Raw genomic sequence first — 17,290 nt, 5'->3', positions numbered from 1 at the left:
ACCCTACAATCTTAGCAAAAATGGTACCGGTACATGTATTCCACTGTGAGAGGCATCAGAACTGTTTTCGCTCATAAATTTCGACACGTTCGGTTTAGTACAGGAACCCTTACCACAAATTGGTACATTTAATCGTCTCCATCATCTTCGAAAGTATGTAACATCAGCACGGAATCACCTTGCATATACATACACTCACAGACCCCGGCGTCTATAACTTTGACGCTCTGTAACAATGACTGTGAAACACACTGTATATACACTTCTACGGGAGTGAAGTACGGTTTTCTTTTTGTAAGCAAGGCGTTTCCACTTTTCCTCAATCATATACCTCTTAAGGTGGTGGCCACATTCATCGCAGTAATGTGTGCAGAAACTCTCGGCAATAGCAGCGGTATCAGCACCTCACAGTAACCATGCCAATTACACATTCTCATTCCTGGAGTTTTTGCTGCACGTGGCTGATATTGGTTAATACCTGGTCCCTCAGACGACTCGCTTGCAGTTGCGTTCCTCGTTACCCTACCGGTTACTGGGGGTCAGTCAGTTTAACGTGGACACAGACCCAGGAAGCGACTAAGGATTTTTCACATTAACAAACATTACCAGAGATGGAAGACGTGATAAGTGACAGATAAAACACATGGTAAGAGGGCTAGAATGGGTTGCCCCCAGCCTCGTAACGCCAACTGAGGAGCCCCTTGAGTGAAAACTAGTGGCTATAAGTTCAAGAAAGCCGACAACGGCCAGGAGAGAGCGGTGTGCTGACCCCACGCCCATCCATACCACATCCAATGATGCCATTGGCAGAGGATGACACGGCGGTCGGTCGTCTCGACTGCCCCACCAGAGCCAGAACACGAAACTTCCGTTTGCTTTTTTTGCTCCTCTAGTGACGTGCTGCAATACTGTGTACCAGAGCTGCAGACATTTGCCTCAAAAGAAACAAAGAATTTATTACATAACTTTCTTTTTTCGAGGTGATAATCAAATCTTTATCACTATCCCTAGTATTTCTGGAATAGGAGGAAAGGTGGCGCTTATTGTGGCACACCCCATATTCTTAGGGTTACCATATTTCCAATTAAAAATACTGGGGGTATTACAAACAATATTAATGTAACTCTTTCTTCTATTTGATGTTATAACAGGTTTTAGAACACGTGAGATCTTTATAGTTATAACTGACGATCAACAAATTCTTCACACATTCAGCAAAAAATTGTTTTTTTTTTTTTTCACCAAATGATTCAAATGGCTCTGAGCACTATGGGAGTCAACTGCTGAGGTCATAAGTCCCCTAGAACTTAGAACTACTTAAACCTAACTAACCTAAGGACATCATACACATCCATGCCCAGGATTCGAACCTGCGACCGTAGCGGGCGCGGTTACAGACTGTAGCGCCTAGAACCGCTCGGCCACACCGGCCGGCTGTGCAAAAGAAGTACAACAATTTTCGAAAGTTATAAATATTCATCTCCAGAAATGTTGTTCATGAAATCGCACTATCTATCAGATACATATTTATCTAAAAATATTGATCCGGTTCCCGATTTGAGCTGTTCACTCAGTAACATTTTTAGGCCATTTACTTCATCAAACAATTCACTGTTATCCATAACAACACTTTTATTTCTCAAACAGACTACAGCATTGTTCACACTCTCCCAATCAAGTTGCTTGCTGGGAATTAACCAATCGAACACATTTAATTCATCGTACTGCCTCATCCATTTGCTAATGTAATCACTACAAACAGAATAAAAATCATTCTTATCTTTTCTGAAAACATTAACAAGCTAGTCATTGGCACATTTAGGTACGAACTCTCTTGCGAAAGGCTTTCCAATGAATTTGTGGGTACTGTCCACTATCAAACTCTGATGGGGTTTTACGGTATGAAGTAAGTGTGCTGCCTCAGCTGCTGCTGGTTGCCTTGATTTCTGGGGAAGAGACCAAACTGCGAGGTCATCGGTCTCATCAGATTAGGGAAGGATGGGGAAGGAAGTCGGCCGTGCCCTTTTAAAGAAACCATTCCGGCATTTGCCTGAAGCGATGTAGGGAAATCACGGAAAACCTAAATCGGGATGGCCGGACGCGGGATTGAACCGTCGTTCTCCCGAATGCGAGTCCAGCGTCCAGCTGCTGCTATCTTCAAATAACTTTCACTGTAGGTTTTCGGGAAGGACTCGCCGATTTTCGCTATGTGCCTTATGCTTCTTTCCTTTTTTGTGCTTTTTGCTGTTACTGATCCGTAGTGTCTCATCCCCCCCATTGTGACGTAGAGAAGAAACACCTGGAAGTAAACAGACTTGAAATGAGACTTGTAATAAGTTGTATATAAGATACCAGTCGCGCAAAACGCAAATCTGCTGGCTCGGCACGTACTGTTTTCTTGCACATAATTATATTTATTTTTGGGACTTACCCGTACATTATGAGTTCTGTTCCATATAGAGTTCTTCCATCTCGCAGAAATGGAAATTCTTTCGTATTAACAGAATCTTCCGTCGGTTCTTGGTAGAACAACATTATAATAAATGAAAAGCACCAGTTTGCTTTTGTTCTATAAATTACTTTTATTGTAAACCGGTTTTCGGCTTACAAGGCCATCTTCAGACATTTGCTGAGTATTATCACCAAAGAAGTTAAATCTTAGCAGACAACATTGGAAGAGAAGTAACACGTCTAGACTTATGTAGAAACATACAGTAAGTAACATCTTTGCAATGAAAAAGTAAAAACTGAACTGTACATGAATAAACAAAACTTATAAAATAAAATAAAATTAGTACTAGACAAGGCTTCATCAGGAGGTATGAAACATGGAGAGTGATACACAAAAAATTAAAAGAAGAGACAGTTATCAATGTAAATACAGAATACATAAGGAAATTAAGCAATATCAATAAGATAAACAGAAATAAATAAATGCAGGAAAATGGAGGTGTTTGAGGGAACCTACAGTCTAAGAGTGTGGTGGTACTGCATTTTAACATTAACATTATAATCAAAGCAGTGGCTGTGTAACATTTTTCATTAAATAAATGAGCAAAGTAAAATATGAACAGTATTTGAGACAACTACAAGGGGTGTTAAACATGGACAGTAATACAAATACCAGTTAAAAGAAAGCCTTAACTATTGAAACTGCAGTCTATGTGGAATACAAAGACAACTTCAACAAAACAAAACCAACTTAATGAATACAGGAAAATGGGAATGTGTAGAAAGAGAGAGTGTGGGAAGCAATGAACAACAAAGATGGTTATATGAAGTTTAGGAGAGGGGAAGTGTTGAGCTGTGTCTGGTCATTTAGGATGAGATCTGGACTGTGAGCAAGATGTTTGTTAATTTCCAGGGCTTCGAGCAGGTTGAGTTTATGGCCTTTGTTTGCTAAGTGAAGTACATGGGACACTGGCTGGTAGTTGTGACCCTCACTCAGTACATGCTCAGCAAATGCAGAGTCTGAATTCTGCAACCTCCAGCTGCGTTCATGTTCAGCCAGCCTAGTTGATATGTCTCTGCCTGACTGACCAATGTAAAATTTGTCACAATCAGAACAGGTGATTTTGTATACCCCACTGTTGGCTAATAACTGTATCTTGTCTTTGCTATTAAAAACACACTGGGCTGTCGTGTTCCTGACATAGTAGGAAACCATATACTTGCAGGATTTTAGTGCTTTGGCTACAATCTGTGATACCTGACCTAGAAATGGTAGTGTACACCATTTCTTACAGACAGTGGATGGGGAAGCAGGTGGGGCACAGAGGAGGGGTATAATTTTTCGTTTTTGTTTCCTGTGCAAGAAGTGGTCAATAAGAACTGGATTGTAGCCACTGGTTGTGGCAATAAATTTTATTGTATCCAACTCTGCTTTAAAATCATTTCTGGACATGGGGTTAGATATGAGACGGTGTACCATTGAGTGGAAAGCTGCATGTTTGTGAGATACGGGGGATTCCTTCAGGTAATTTTCCCTAAATTAGGCGTATGCGAAAAGTTCTGTACAACAGCTAGTATCAATGACGACGATCGTCTGAAGTGTTGCCAACCCCCTTTTATCTCTCCGCATTTACGTCCAGTTTCACTTTCAGTCTGGCAGATGACACCTGACATCACGGAACAACAACCTGACACGGAAAACCGATTTTTGTTTTTTTTAGACCGGGGATTGAAATAGAGCGTTAGAAACCAGGTGGAATCCGTGTTTACCGGGTGACTTGTGAATCCTACGTACCCTCCGCCAAACACTGTAAGGCGGATTGCAGAGCCATAAGCTGGCGTATGTGAGAGGAGCAGCCGCGGAGGTGGATGTTTTGTAGGTGGACCGTAGCGCCGTCCCCAGCCAGACCTGCTACTGTGCCACGCCAGGCAGGTTACGTTTCGCTGTCAGTGAGCAGACGTGGCTGAGCAGGTGCGCTTCCCACGCTCGCCGAGGAGGGACGCCCCCGAGGAGCGACACAAAAAAGCCCCGGGGCTCGGGTCAGCTGCTCAGACGTAACGGCAGGCCAGCCACACGGCCTACGGCGGATATCAGCTGGATGGACCCGACCCGGCCTGCCTGGCACCTGGCTTACTCCGTTGCCGTGGGAAGTGGGCAGGCGCTCTTTTTGTCCGTTTGCACCACAGATCTGCAGGGCCACGACTCTCATTATAATGGTATAACAGCTGCATCTATATTTTCCTTGACAACTTCCATTCCGAACCGGGAATAAGGAATGAACAGTGGGATACAACCTGTCGGTATCGATCAATGGTGTGACGAGTTACCCCAGACGATGCGCTGCAAATAATTTAAAGAATATTGAGAAACAAAGGAATGCAGTAAAGAGGAAGGAGATAGTGGACATCATTGCGTATGTACATATTTCGAACGTAATGTTACGTATATCGCAGTTTTCGCAGTAGAAAGTGCTACAATCCTAGTCTTCAGTTGACCCACATAGGTCAGCTGAAGAATAGGATACTAGCGCTAGCGAAAGCAAAAAACCACATACATATTGTTATGTTGGCAGAAGAGCCAACACCGTGTTACGAAAGGAGGCCGAAATGCACGCATTTTAGCTCACGTAGGCTGGCGTGAGGAAGGAAGAACTATACTGACGTGAGGTCTGGAACATAACAAGGAATTAGAATTCACCGAGCGAGGTGGCGCAGTGGTTAGACACTGGACTCGCATTTCGGAGGACGACGGTTCAATCCCGCGTCCGGCCATCCTGATTTAGGTTTTCCGTGATTTCCCTAAATCACTCCAGGCAAATGCCGGGATGGTTCCTCCGAAAGGGCACGGCCGACTTCCTTCCCCATCCTTCCCTAATCCGACGAGACCGATGACCACGCTGTCTGGTCTCCTTCCCCAACCAACCAACCAACCAATTAGAATTCAGGAAGCGGACGTAATTAGATTGATACTTAACTTTAATCCATTAATGATGAATGTCGCTCTTGACGGTACATGATTCACAATATTATCTGTTCAGAATACATAGTAACTGAATATGGCGCCTTGCTAGGTCGTAGCAAATGACGTAGCTGAAGGCTATGCTAAACTTCCGTCTCTGCAAATGAGAGCGTATGTAGACAGTGAACCATCGCTAGCAAAGTCGGCTGTACAACTGGGGCGAGTGCTAGAGAGTGTGGCGGCGCTCGGTCTGCAATCACTGATAGTGGCGACACGCGGGTCCGACGTATACTAACGGACCGCGGCCGATTTAAAGCCTACCACCTAGCAAGTGTGGTGTCTGGCGGTGACACCACACATATCAATGGCATCGAGTACGTCAGCTGGCACATACAGTTTGAATCCTGTACTTTAGTTAGCCTATATAGAATAAAAATTTAACGTCGGTTTTTTAGCCTTCAGTAGTACTAGTATCAACTGAAGAATAGGGTACTGTTACCACCGAAGGCGGGAAACCAACTTACGTAAAATTTGTATCCTGTGCTTCAGTTGACCTATATAAGTCAACTGAAGAATACGATACTAGTACTAGCGAAGGCGAGTCGCTACGCTAATGACAACGAACATACTCAGCTACTAACCCGCACAGTTGCAAGAAACGAATCGTAGATGACATATCTAGACTGAACGCCTCTTTCAAACCGTTTTTATTCGACGCAATAGTGAAAATCCAAACCTACGAGGAACAACAAAAAGCGAAAATTGCCGGAATGGAAAATAATTTTTCCGAAATAACTCAAAATCACCAAGAAATAAAATTAGTTCCTAATAATTATAATTCAAAATGTATTCACAAATGATTTAAAATCACCTCAGGCGGCAAAAAGCGTACATAATCTCTCCCTCTCTTAATAATACCGTAATTTATATCTATTTAGATTAATGACACTTCGCCACAGCACATAACCGGTTTTTTTCTATGGCTCGAAAATAAAGGAATTAATATCTGTAACTAAAATAAGACGGCTTTGGTCAAAGCCGACGATTTTTATTCTATTCTTCAGTATACCCGAAAAATTTCTATATGCAATACTAGATGACAAACCCAGCTATTCGTTTTGCCACATCGACTTGTGGCAAAGACGAACGAACATCTTCCTTCCGTTTATTATTATCTTATTTGTAACGATACTCCTGCAGCAGACTCGGTGTGAGATGATCCCACACAGTTTCTGCACGCTGGGCTCAACTACTTCGCGTGTCTACTACGTGATTTTGCATACGTCTCTATGGCAACGCCTCTTTATATTCCTATAGATAGCTATTGTTTTCGCCTACAGCCGTGGGCGCTTCGCAGTTGAAAGCTATCAAAAGCGCTGCCAGGTGTGAGCGATTTCCTTAAGTTGACTTGACTGTAGTAATGTCTTAATAATAAATAACAAATTTCTTAAAACTTCATGCATAATGCGACATTTTTTCACGCAGCTCGGTTTTATGTCGTCATGCCCTTGAACTACGTGTCGTACAATGGTATATTTACGTACGTACATTCAGCGACATATGTGGATACTGTCTGAAAATATGTATCAGAGTTACAAGTAAAGAAGTAATAAATTTAAACGTCAAGCATGATGCAGCAGTTTTTCACATTTCGGTGCATTTATGACGTCGTATCTCCTGACCTGTGTGCCTAACAATGATACACTGAAGCGCCAAAGAAACTAGCACAGGCATGAGTATTCAAATACAGAGATATGTAAATAGGAAGAATACGGTGCTGCGGTCGGCAACGTCTATATATAATAAGTGTCTGCGCAGTTGTTAGATCGGTTACCGCAGCTGGAATGTTAGGTTATCAAGATTTAATTGAGATTGAACGCGGTGTTATAGTCGACGCACGAGCGATGGGACACAACATCTCCGAGGTAGCGATGAAGCGGGCATTTTCCCCTACGATCATTTCGCGAGTGTACGCTGAATATCAGGAATCCGGTAAAACATCAAATCTCCGGCATCGCTGCGACCGGAAAAAGAGCTCACAAGAACGTGACCAACGACGACTGAAAGAGACTTGTTCAACGTGACAGAAGTGCAGTCCTCCTCAAATTGCTGCAGCTTTCAATGCTGGGCCATCAACAAGTGTCAGCGTGGGGACCATTCAACGAAACATCATCGATATGGGCTTTCGGAGCCGAAGGCCCACTCGTCTACCCTTGATGACTGCATGACACAAAGCTTTACGCCTCGCCAGGCGGCATTGGACTGTTGATGACTGGAGACACGTTACCTGGTCGGACGAGTCTCGTTTCAAATTGTATAGATCTCATGTACGTGTGCGGTCATGGAGAGAACCTCATGAATCCATGGAGCCTGGCTGTCAGCAGTGGACTGTTCAAGTTGGTGGAGGCTCTGTAATGGCGTGGGGCGTGTGCAGTTGGAGTGATATAGGACCCCTAATACGTTTAGATACGACGCTGACTGGTGACAGGTACGTAAGCACCCTGTCTGATCACCTGCATTCATTCATGTCCATTCTGCATTCCGACGGACTTGGGCCATTCCAGCAGGACAACGCGACGCCCCAAACGCCCAGAATTCCTACAGAGAGGCTCCAGGAACACTCTTCTGAGTTTAAACACTTCCGATTGCCACCAACCTCCCCAGACATGAACATTATTGAGCATATCTTGGCTGCCTTGCACCCGTGCGGTTCAGAAGAGATCTCAACCCCGTCGTACTCTTACGGATTTAAGGAGAGCCCTGCAGGTGTCATGGTGTCAGTTTCCTCCAGTACTACTCCAGGCGTTAGTCGAGTCCATGCCACGTCACGTTGCGGCACTTCTGCATGCTCGCGGGGACCCTACACGATATTAGGCAAGTGTACCACTTTCTTTGGCTCTTCAGTGTGTAATTCTGTAGGCACTTTCAGCGGCATGCGTAGAAACTGCCTTCGAAATTTATTGCTAGCGGTGTTAATAGAAAAGAAGTAATAAATTTAAAAGTCACGCAAAATGCGGCGGTTTTCCACGCATCTCAGTGTTTATCACGTCATATCTCCTGAACTATGAGCTGGTTCCAAACCCCACGCTCCTCGCAGTAAGAGATATGTATACCAAGTTTGGCTGAAGTGGGTCCAGTGGTACAGAAGATGTGGAACGAACACACACACACATATTTATAATACGTATGGATGTAAAAGGTGGTGGGCAGCAGTTATTAATTCATATCTTTATGTTTAGCATGCTGCCCCTAGCTCATATCTTGGGTTCGCTCTTACCTAGGAAAGACAGGAAAGCAAACTCATATATCAGGGATCAGAGGGGCAGTGGAATTATTGCTCCAATGAAAATGTAATGGAGGTCGCTGGGACATGTAGCCTAGCGAATGGAAGGTGAGTGGACCAAAGAAGCTCTTTGCTGGATTTCACGAGGCAATGAATATTCGAGAAGAAAATCGTATGAAAGATGAATAGACGACGTAGGAAAGCATACAGAGCGATATGGGTGTACATCGCTGCAGACTATAATTCTTCGAATAGACCATCATACGGCACTGGATGTTAAATGGCTGATGGTGATGGGGTTCTCGTTGCTTCTAATTGCTTGCAGACCCATCTAGTCACAAGTAAGAAGAAAGTTTCAGTTTTCCATGTGCCTTTCATGCGAATGTCTAATTGAATGATTCATTGAATATTCTGAAACGTAATATTCTGTCATTTGCCTTGGTAGGAACAACGTTATAGCTAGCATACACGTCTTTTTGCCATATCCCCCTGTGAATATTGTTGTTACTGTACTTTGGCCACGAACACTGGTTCGATGTATATAGCTCTCCACACGAGTTTATCCTGAGGAATTTCTTTATCTTTGTATAACTGCTACAACCTACGTCCGTTTGAACCTGATTACTCTGTTCAAGCATTTGTCGACTCCATGACAAACACACACACACACACACACACACTTTCTTTCATTACCAAACTGACGATTCCATGACGTACCAAAATCTGTCCTTTCGAACGGTCACTTCTGTTAGTCAAGTTCAGAAACAATTTTATTTTTTCTTCAGTTCACTTCAGTACATCATTAGCTATTCAACTTATCAGTTAATTTTCAACATTCGTTTACAGCAACACATTTATAAAGCTTCCACCTTCTTGCTTATCGCTTAAGGTTCGCTTCTGTACAAGGTTACAATCCATACAAATAACTTCAGAAACGACTTCTTAACTCTTAAATTTACATTTGATGTGGATAGCATGCGAAATGTACAGCTTCAAATGTACATTCAATGAGAACTTTAGTGACTGTCAAGAGGAGGAAGTGTCTGCGACCGTATAATGATGTTTATAATAAACGGTATAGGAAAGATAACATTGAGAAATATGTTGAAATGTACACTGACTGCTGTACGCCAGCTGGAGTGTGCAAAAAGTGCAGACGCGTACCAGATCGTTGTGCCTGCACAACGTCTACGTCGGAAAGGCGAACGGATCGATTCAAGGCAGAATGAGGATGCGCAAAAATAAGGCGTGGGGAGCACCATAAGCCGGTTGGACACAGTGGGCATTTATAGATACGAGTGTTGTCTGTTCTGTCGGACACCAGTCGCGTTGATGCAGCTGGTATTTATGTATGAATAATTGGGATACATTGCCGCAATGCCCTGTGCGATGGAAGTCATTGTTTCCTTCTTACCTCTTTCCCGTCCCGTTTCCTTTCCATTCCTCTCACCCCAACTGTACAGCGGAGACTGTAGTAACATTCGAATCCAACACAAACAACTGCACCATCGCGAAAGGAAAGTCTGGCACGCAGTAGCAGTAGTGAAACGAATGATTCCCTTTCGTAAAGCAGGGAGAGTTAAATTACCAACAGCATGTTGACCATCTCTCAAAAAAGTGGAATCAACTCAATGGAATGAGACAATGAACACAAATTCATACTTACAATTTTTCAAAACATTTATTTTCCCTTCATGACTATCGAAGGTGACATTCTAGATTATTGACGCTGAGGTGCAGTTTCACAAACGACATTATCTTATAGTATTAATGAATCTATAATTTTGTATTTAGGTTGAACGAACGTAAACTGTCACAAAACGAGTTTGACGAAAGAACCCACCACTGCTTTCCTGTACACAGGCTGTAAAAAGTTATTTTGTAACTTAGCTGGTGTGCACCTACACAATAACATATTGTCTTCTTTGTTTTCGGCCTCTTTTCCCGCAGTTGCACATGTGTAAGTTGTATACGTTAATTGCCGTTGCTAAAGATGGAAACTGACCTATGCGACCATAACATTACCCACATCTCTGAATGAATACCGCCTTTCGTTGAGGAGTGGTGATATTTGATTCTTAACGGTGTTAAATCACTTTTCTGCGCTGGAATACAGCCAAATCCGTTTGTGTGCGCGGAGCACAGTTTCTACTGCACAATCCTTGCTATGCAGAATGTACTGAGGAAGTCCTCTTCGTACTGCTCAGTAGTGAGCATTCTGCAGACGAAATTTGAGAGTTGTTTATATCTCATGCCCCGTCAAAGCTTTGCGTTGGCAGGTGGTATAACATTCTCGCGTTCGTTGTCATTTTACCTATCTAAACGAAGTAGGGGGTAATAAAACTGGAGTCTCAGTAGCTGAGGTTGTAAAGAAGGAAAATGTACAAAGCACTCCCTTCAATTACTTGGCGCTAAAGGAAAAAACTTCGAAAACATCCCAGTTTTCCAAGTTCCGTTTTCTAATATTTAACGCTCGCTCGAAAAGTGGGACCCTTGGTACATCTGGATAAGAAAATGTGAAGGAATCGTCACGGAATTCTCCCTGACTGATTTGGGGAATCCAAATGAAATCTTATCAGAAAGAAGTGCTCGAAATTCGACCTAAATATTCGTTTAGCTGAAAATCATTGACACCTCGATCAGTTTGTCTGGAATGGAATACAGGACCTGTGAGCATCTTAGTGAAACGTCACTTAGAAACAATTATTTTATTTTGTATAAGTGAATAAAACCAGAGCATCTAATGTGTTCACAATTAGCAAGATGAAGACTGAAGATAGTGGGATATGTAGCACATACTGACAATAATACAGTTGCGTAGTCATTGCATGGGAGTTTAATGAAGACGTTTGAATATCTAAAACATTTAAAAACGAAACTCTTTCGAATTCACCAAATAAAGTGAACTTCCGGAGTTCACGATTGCTGCTGAAAAATTAAACACTTAACTTTTGTTATTGTTCTGTTATGACGAAACAGATTTGCCGAACAACGTAGATAATGAACTCCCCCGGAACTGAATTATTTTAGTTAAATGCTGGATGTGAAAGAAAAATTGAAGCTTAGAGTACTTTTGTAACTATGCCGGCTCGGCGCTCGGTGAGTTGTCCATGTTCGTAAATAACAAGAATCTTCTTAGCTGGATTGAACTTTAACGTACCACAAACGTCGCATAGCGTTACATAACTGTTCCTCTTAGAGGCTAGTGGTGGCTTTTTCAAGTGTGCGAAAGAAATTATTTCAAGACTGCCAAAACTGCTGCATTGGCATGTAGGGTACGCGTTTTTTTGTGAGCTGTCGGAAGCAAGTGTCATTGTAAGGATTTGGTTCTCTACAGAGGCTTTCAACAACTTGACAGTAATGGTAGCGCTCATGTAGTTTTCACTATGGGACATCTTGAAGTTCTATCATGATGACAATAAAACCAGTTACCAAGAGAGAATTTACCAACTAAGGACATTATTGCCCATAGAATACAAGTAGTGGGAATATACATGCTCAAATATCGGTAATCAAATCACATAAAATTTCTAATTTTTCACAGACAAATTTTGATAGATCTTCGTAAATGAGAGACAAAAATTAGCTAAATAATTCGAAGTTCATAAAACATTTCCCGCATTTAACGCAACTCTGTAGCTAATTAACTGCAAACAAAGATTATCAGTAACTAATGCAGAATAAATATAAAATGGTAAGCACTTCCAAACATTGTTGTTAGAAACTCAAAAAGAAGTGATTTTCAAATATTTACAAGTGAAAGACCAAACTGTCTGTCAAACTGATGAATAAAGTAGTAAAAATAACAAAAGAAGACATAAGTAAACAATACCGTCAGACTAAATCTTGATACAGGAATTAAGGGCTTTTCGGTAGACTTGTCAGATACATGTTTACACTCGTTCTCCGTGTGAGGAGGAGCTAGGAGTACGTTCAGTAGGGGAAAGTACGGATAATTCTGAAGGGAACACTTCATATCACACTCTACAGCAAAAGGTTACATTTGCGCGTAATGGCACTCCCAGGGATAGGAGTGGTATGGGTGACAGTAAATCAAGAGATTATTAGTTTTTGATTTTCCTTATCTGTTTACCTTAATAACTCTTGTTCAAAAGTGGCACTACCAAATTCAATAGATCATGGAGCTCGTGTAACAAGATGCTGTGTTGCTAGTATGAACCGGTGTCTATATTCTTCCTCAAATGAACAGTGGTAGTACTGAATGCGTAGCTTCTGTTGCAAGTACTACATTACTCTTGCTGCTGAGAGATGTAAGGATTCGAATGATAGATATCACAGGTGCAGTGTGTTTCAGACAGTTATTTTCTTCAAGTTTTGTCCATAATATGGCGTCGTAATGTCTATCTGTTTTTACTCCGGAAACACTCTGTAATCCTCGTCTCGAGTCAATTACAAATCTACACGAAATCATTGATGTTACCGGAAACTACTTCGTATTTACGATATTTGTTTATCTGAGCACATAGACTCATTCACCATTCTACGCACTACAGTTTGTGGTTTCCTCACGTCTGAACTGATTTAATCTCTTATAAAGCCAACGTTCTGACTAACTGAATGACTAACTGACTGACTGACGTATCATCGCCCAGCCCAAACCTCTAAGGACAGGAACTTGAAATTTGGAAAGGATGTGGATCTTATACTATAAGCGTCGTTTAAGAAGGGAATTTTCGAAATATCAAGTCTAAGGGGTGAAATATGGGATGATTTTTTTAATGTCGATATTAGGGCTATTTTGAAGTTACACCTACGAAAATTAGTATTCGGTTTCTAGGTCAGAAATAAAGAAATACACGTTTCAGCATTTTTGGGAATTTAACCCTGTACGGGTGAAAAAGTGGGTGAAAGCTTTTTTGAAAATATATCATTATTAAAGAACTACTAAAGCATTGGTATTTGACTTCTCAGTTACAAATAAAAAACACATGTTCCAGTGTGTTTGGATATTGAACCCCTAAGAGGGTGAAATAGGGGACGAGATTTTCTTTATGAAAAATTTCATTACTGAAAGCATTTTTAAAGCTGCATCTATGAAAATTTAAATGTTTGATCTTAGTGAGTAATAAAAAAAATCATGTTTCACTGTTTGCAAATTCAACCTCTAAGGGGGTGAAACAGGGTCAGACTGACTCAGTGACTCATCATCGCCCAGGCCAAACAGCTATGCATGGAAACTTGGAGTTTGGAAAGGGTGTGGGTGTTATATTGTAGGCATCGACTAAGAAAAGTGTGTCCGAAATTTTACTCCTAAGAGGGTGAAATGGTCAAGGAAAGGCGTTTTGAAAATATGTCGCCATTAAGGGAATTTTGAAGCCGGAACTTCGAAAACCGGTACTTGGTTTCTCGGTCAGAAAATAAAAAACACCTGTTTCAGCATAGTTGGAAAATCAACCATCACAGGGGTGAAATATTTCTTGAAAATAAGTAATCACTAAAGAAGTTCTGAAGTATTTTTAAGGCTACTTCTATGACAATTGGTATTTCACTTCTCGGTTAGAAATAAAAAAAAAGCTTATTTCAGTGTTTCTGGAAGTTCAATCTCCAAGCCAGTGCAATATGGAATGAAACTTTTTAAGAAAATGTTACATTAAAAAATTTTAAAGGTAAGTTTACGAAAATTATTTCACTTCTTGGTTAGATATAAAGAAATGTTTGTTACGGGATGAAAGCTGCCACGGAAATATCTCCACAAGAACGCAAAATGCACGATTAACAACAACCTTGGACCCCAACTACAACAATCGTTTTTTGGTCAAAAGAGCATTCGAAAAAGACCATGATTATATGGCCTTCATTAGTGTGAAAAGCTTAGAAGACGTTGCAATTTGCGAACAACATAAAAATTCGATTACATAAAATAATCTCTGCAGGCCTTACAGTCAACTCGAGCGAAGCAGTGGGCGCTAAGAAAGTTATCCTTAAAACAAGTCAAACAGTTGGCAAACGCTTAGTTATAGCAGTGGAACTCTTTCGATCCTTATACAAGCAATGCCCTGCTGTAAACAGACTTAAGACTTACGTTAAATAGCGGCACAAGGTCCACTGTTGACGTAAAGCGTATGGCTCCTCCCCAACTGATACCTACCTTGTGGACTCAGTTCTACGTCACTAAGAGTGTCCGAACGATCAACATGGTATTGTGGTTTCGGCCTATGTACGTCATTGGAGACTTCCGCTCGTCCAACATCCTACGCGGGAATGTTATCTGGGGTCGTGCGGTAGCGTTCTCGCTTCCCGCGCCCGGGTTCGATTCCCGGCGGGGTTAGAGATTTTCTCTGCCTCGTGATGACTGGGTGTTGTGTGATGTCCTTAGGTTAGTTAGGTTTAAGTAGTTCTAAGTTCTAGGGGACTGTTAAGTCCCATAGTGCTCAGAGCCATTTGAACCATTTGAATGTTATCTGAGGAATGTACAAATAAACTAGAAATATCTTTAGTTCTTAACAAGCTTAGAAAATTTTTGTTACCTGGCGCTACTTTTAATTCCATAGAGGACTGCCAAACCACTAGAACGTGTGAATTTATGATATGCTCCAACATTTCCGATGAGAGTAATACAATTTACATATAAACAAAATTCTCAGGTGATGATCATATCAATAAAAAAATAAGTTTACTTGCTAACAATACTAACGTCGGCACTACGGCGGTCTCTTTGTGGAATTTTCGGGTAACGGTACTAAAACTGCAAATAAACGAGGTAAGAGCAATATGCATCCCGTAAAGAGGAACAGACTCAGCGTGTTATCACACTTACAAAATGTGTATCACGTACGTCCTGCCCTTGGCCTCACTTGCCGATTACCGAGCAAGGTCATAAAGACACTGATTCACATTCGGGAAGACGGAGTTTCAAATCACCGTCTGGCTATTCAGATTAAGATTTTCCGTAGATTTCCTAAACTGGCTAGGGCAAATGCAAAAGGATACTGCCGATATCCTCTCCCACCTTTCGACAACTCTAGCTTGTTCCCGATCTCTACTAAGGTCGTCATCGAGTGGGCATTAAAGTGTAGTCTTACTTTTTCGTTGATGAGTTAGTTTTTCCTGCACTCTGGTGGCACATAAATCAGCTAGATTTCAATTTTACTGTGTACCTCATAACACTACATTCCAAAAGAAAGCCTCTCCACGTTATTTACTATAAATGAAATATGTTTACAATTGAAGCCTATGATCATATTAATCTTTTTCTAAAGATTATTTTGGCTAACTGTATGTACACATGAAATTTAGTGTAAAGATAATTTTTTGCTATGAAAGATATCATACAAACGTGTTTAAACTGATGAAATGCTAAGTAACTGCCGGTATTTGCGAGCATGACAGCAGCTCGATTGGATATCATATAATAATTAATTAAATATGGCTTCGTTAACAACCTGTATTTTAAAATCTTGTACTGGCCACAGGCAAAAGTAGTAAACATACATGCCAAAACCTAGGTATATCTTGCTCAAAAAAAGATGTTGCAGCGCAGAAGATTTAAATTATTATACTGTATCACTTAAACAACTGATGGAACAGTCCCAGCGTGCTTTATCGCAGGTTAATTTTTGAACTGCATATTAAAGTAACCAGTAACTTGGCGTTCAAATACTGGGACTATGAAGTAGAATAAAAATACTATTCATATGTAACACACATTAATAAAAACTTTCAATTTTAATACTTCTAGGACCAGGGTTAGGGATATTTATTTCGTCATTCTACATTTTCGAAGTTGCTACGTAAGTCTACAATATGATAGGCGTTAGGTCCCGATTTTGATTCAGATACAAAAGGCAGCTCGACTTGAAAATAAATTTCGCTTAATACCTAAAGAAAATGGATGTGTAAAATACTATCTTCTAGAACTTTCCAGGCGATACTTTTTCACGCCCCATAAGCCGTGCGGTTCATCATGATTAAAGATGTAGATCGAAATTTACTACAGCAAGAAAATCTGCACTTCTGTCGTTTCTAACTCTCTTTCTGATTTGTGTGTTATGATTGGGGTTGCACCTGGCCGGTGGCGAATCTTTGTCTCGATCCGTGCCTCTGATCACCGAAAAAGATGTCATGACTGGCACGATACATCTCTGCATAAACTGCTTTCTTTGTAGTTAACTTTGGTATATTCTCAGAGTATGTCATGCATATTAATTGCCTCTCCTGTAGAACAGATCTACGTCATTACTGAATGAATATCAAAGCCAAACTAAAGACCACCACAGAAATCTTTGACGGTATATTACCAGAAAGCTTCTGGATGGGCACGAGTAGTGCCTTTAGTAGTGACCAAATGCAAGTTACGCTATACAGCATCAGTACTGTCCATTCGATTGCGTTAAGTTGAAACGTTCCCTTCGAAAAATTTGTGAATGACTGTGCTGATAGACCTCTTACATTATTCGATTTTCAATCAGCTGAGCAAAACTGAACGTACTCAGACATTTCTCTCTTTCCTTATTCTGATCATCACTAAACTGACACACAATATTTTTAGCGCAACGTAATCTGACTTTCAATAATCCCTATAAAAGAATGGCCCTGACTGACAATAACCTATACCTTTCATGAATCACTTACCTCAC

General features: G+C 41.1%; 1 long non-coding RNA gene across 1 annotated transcript in view; it reads left to right on the top strand.

The window, feature by feature from the left end:
• The window catches only part of LOC126455453 (uncharacterized), a 279,142-nt gene that overhangs the window by 34,523 nt on the left and 227,329 nt on the right, over positions 1-17,290 (top strand). The gene's annotated exons all lie outside the window — the stretch shown is intronic.

This window comes from Schistocerca serialis, chromosome 2, assembly GCF_023864345.2.
Source record: "Schistocerca serialis cubense isolate TAMUIC-IGC-003099 chromosome 2, iqSchSeri2.2, whole genome shotgun sequence".
In the NCBI taxonomy this organism is placed as follows: domain Eukaryota; kingdom Metazoa; phylum Arthropoda; class Insecta; order Orthoptera; family Acrididae; genus Schistocerca; species Schistocerca serialis.
Note: the sequence above shows the minus strand (reverse complement) of the source record. Positions and strands in the feature narration are given on the sequence as shown.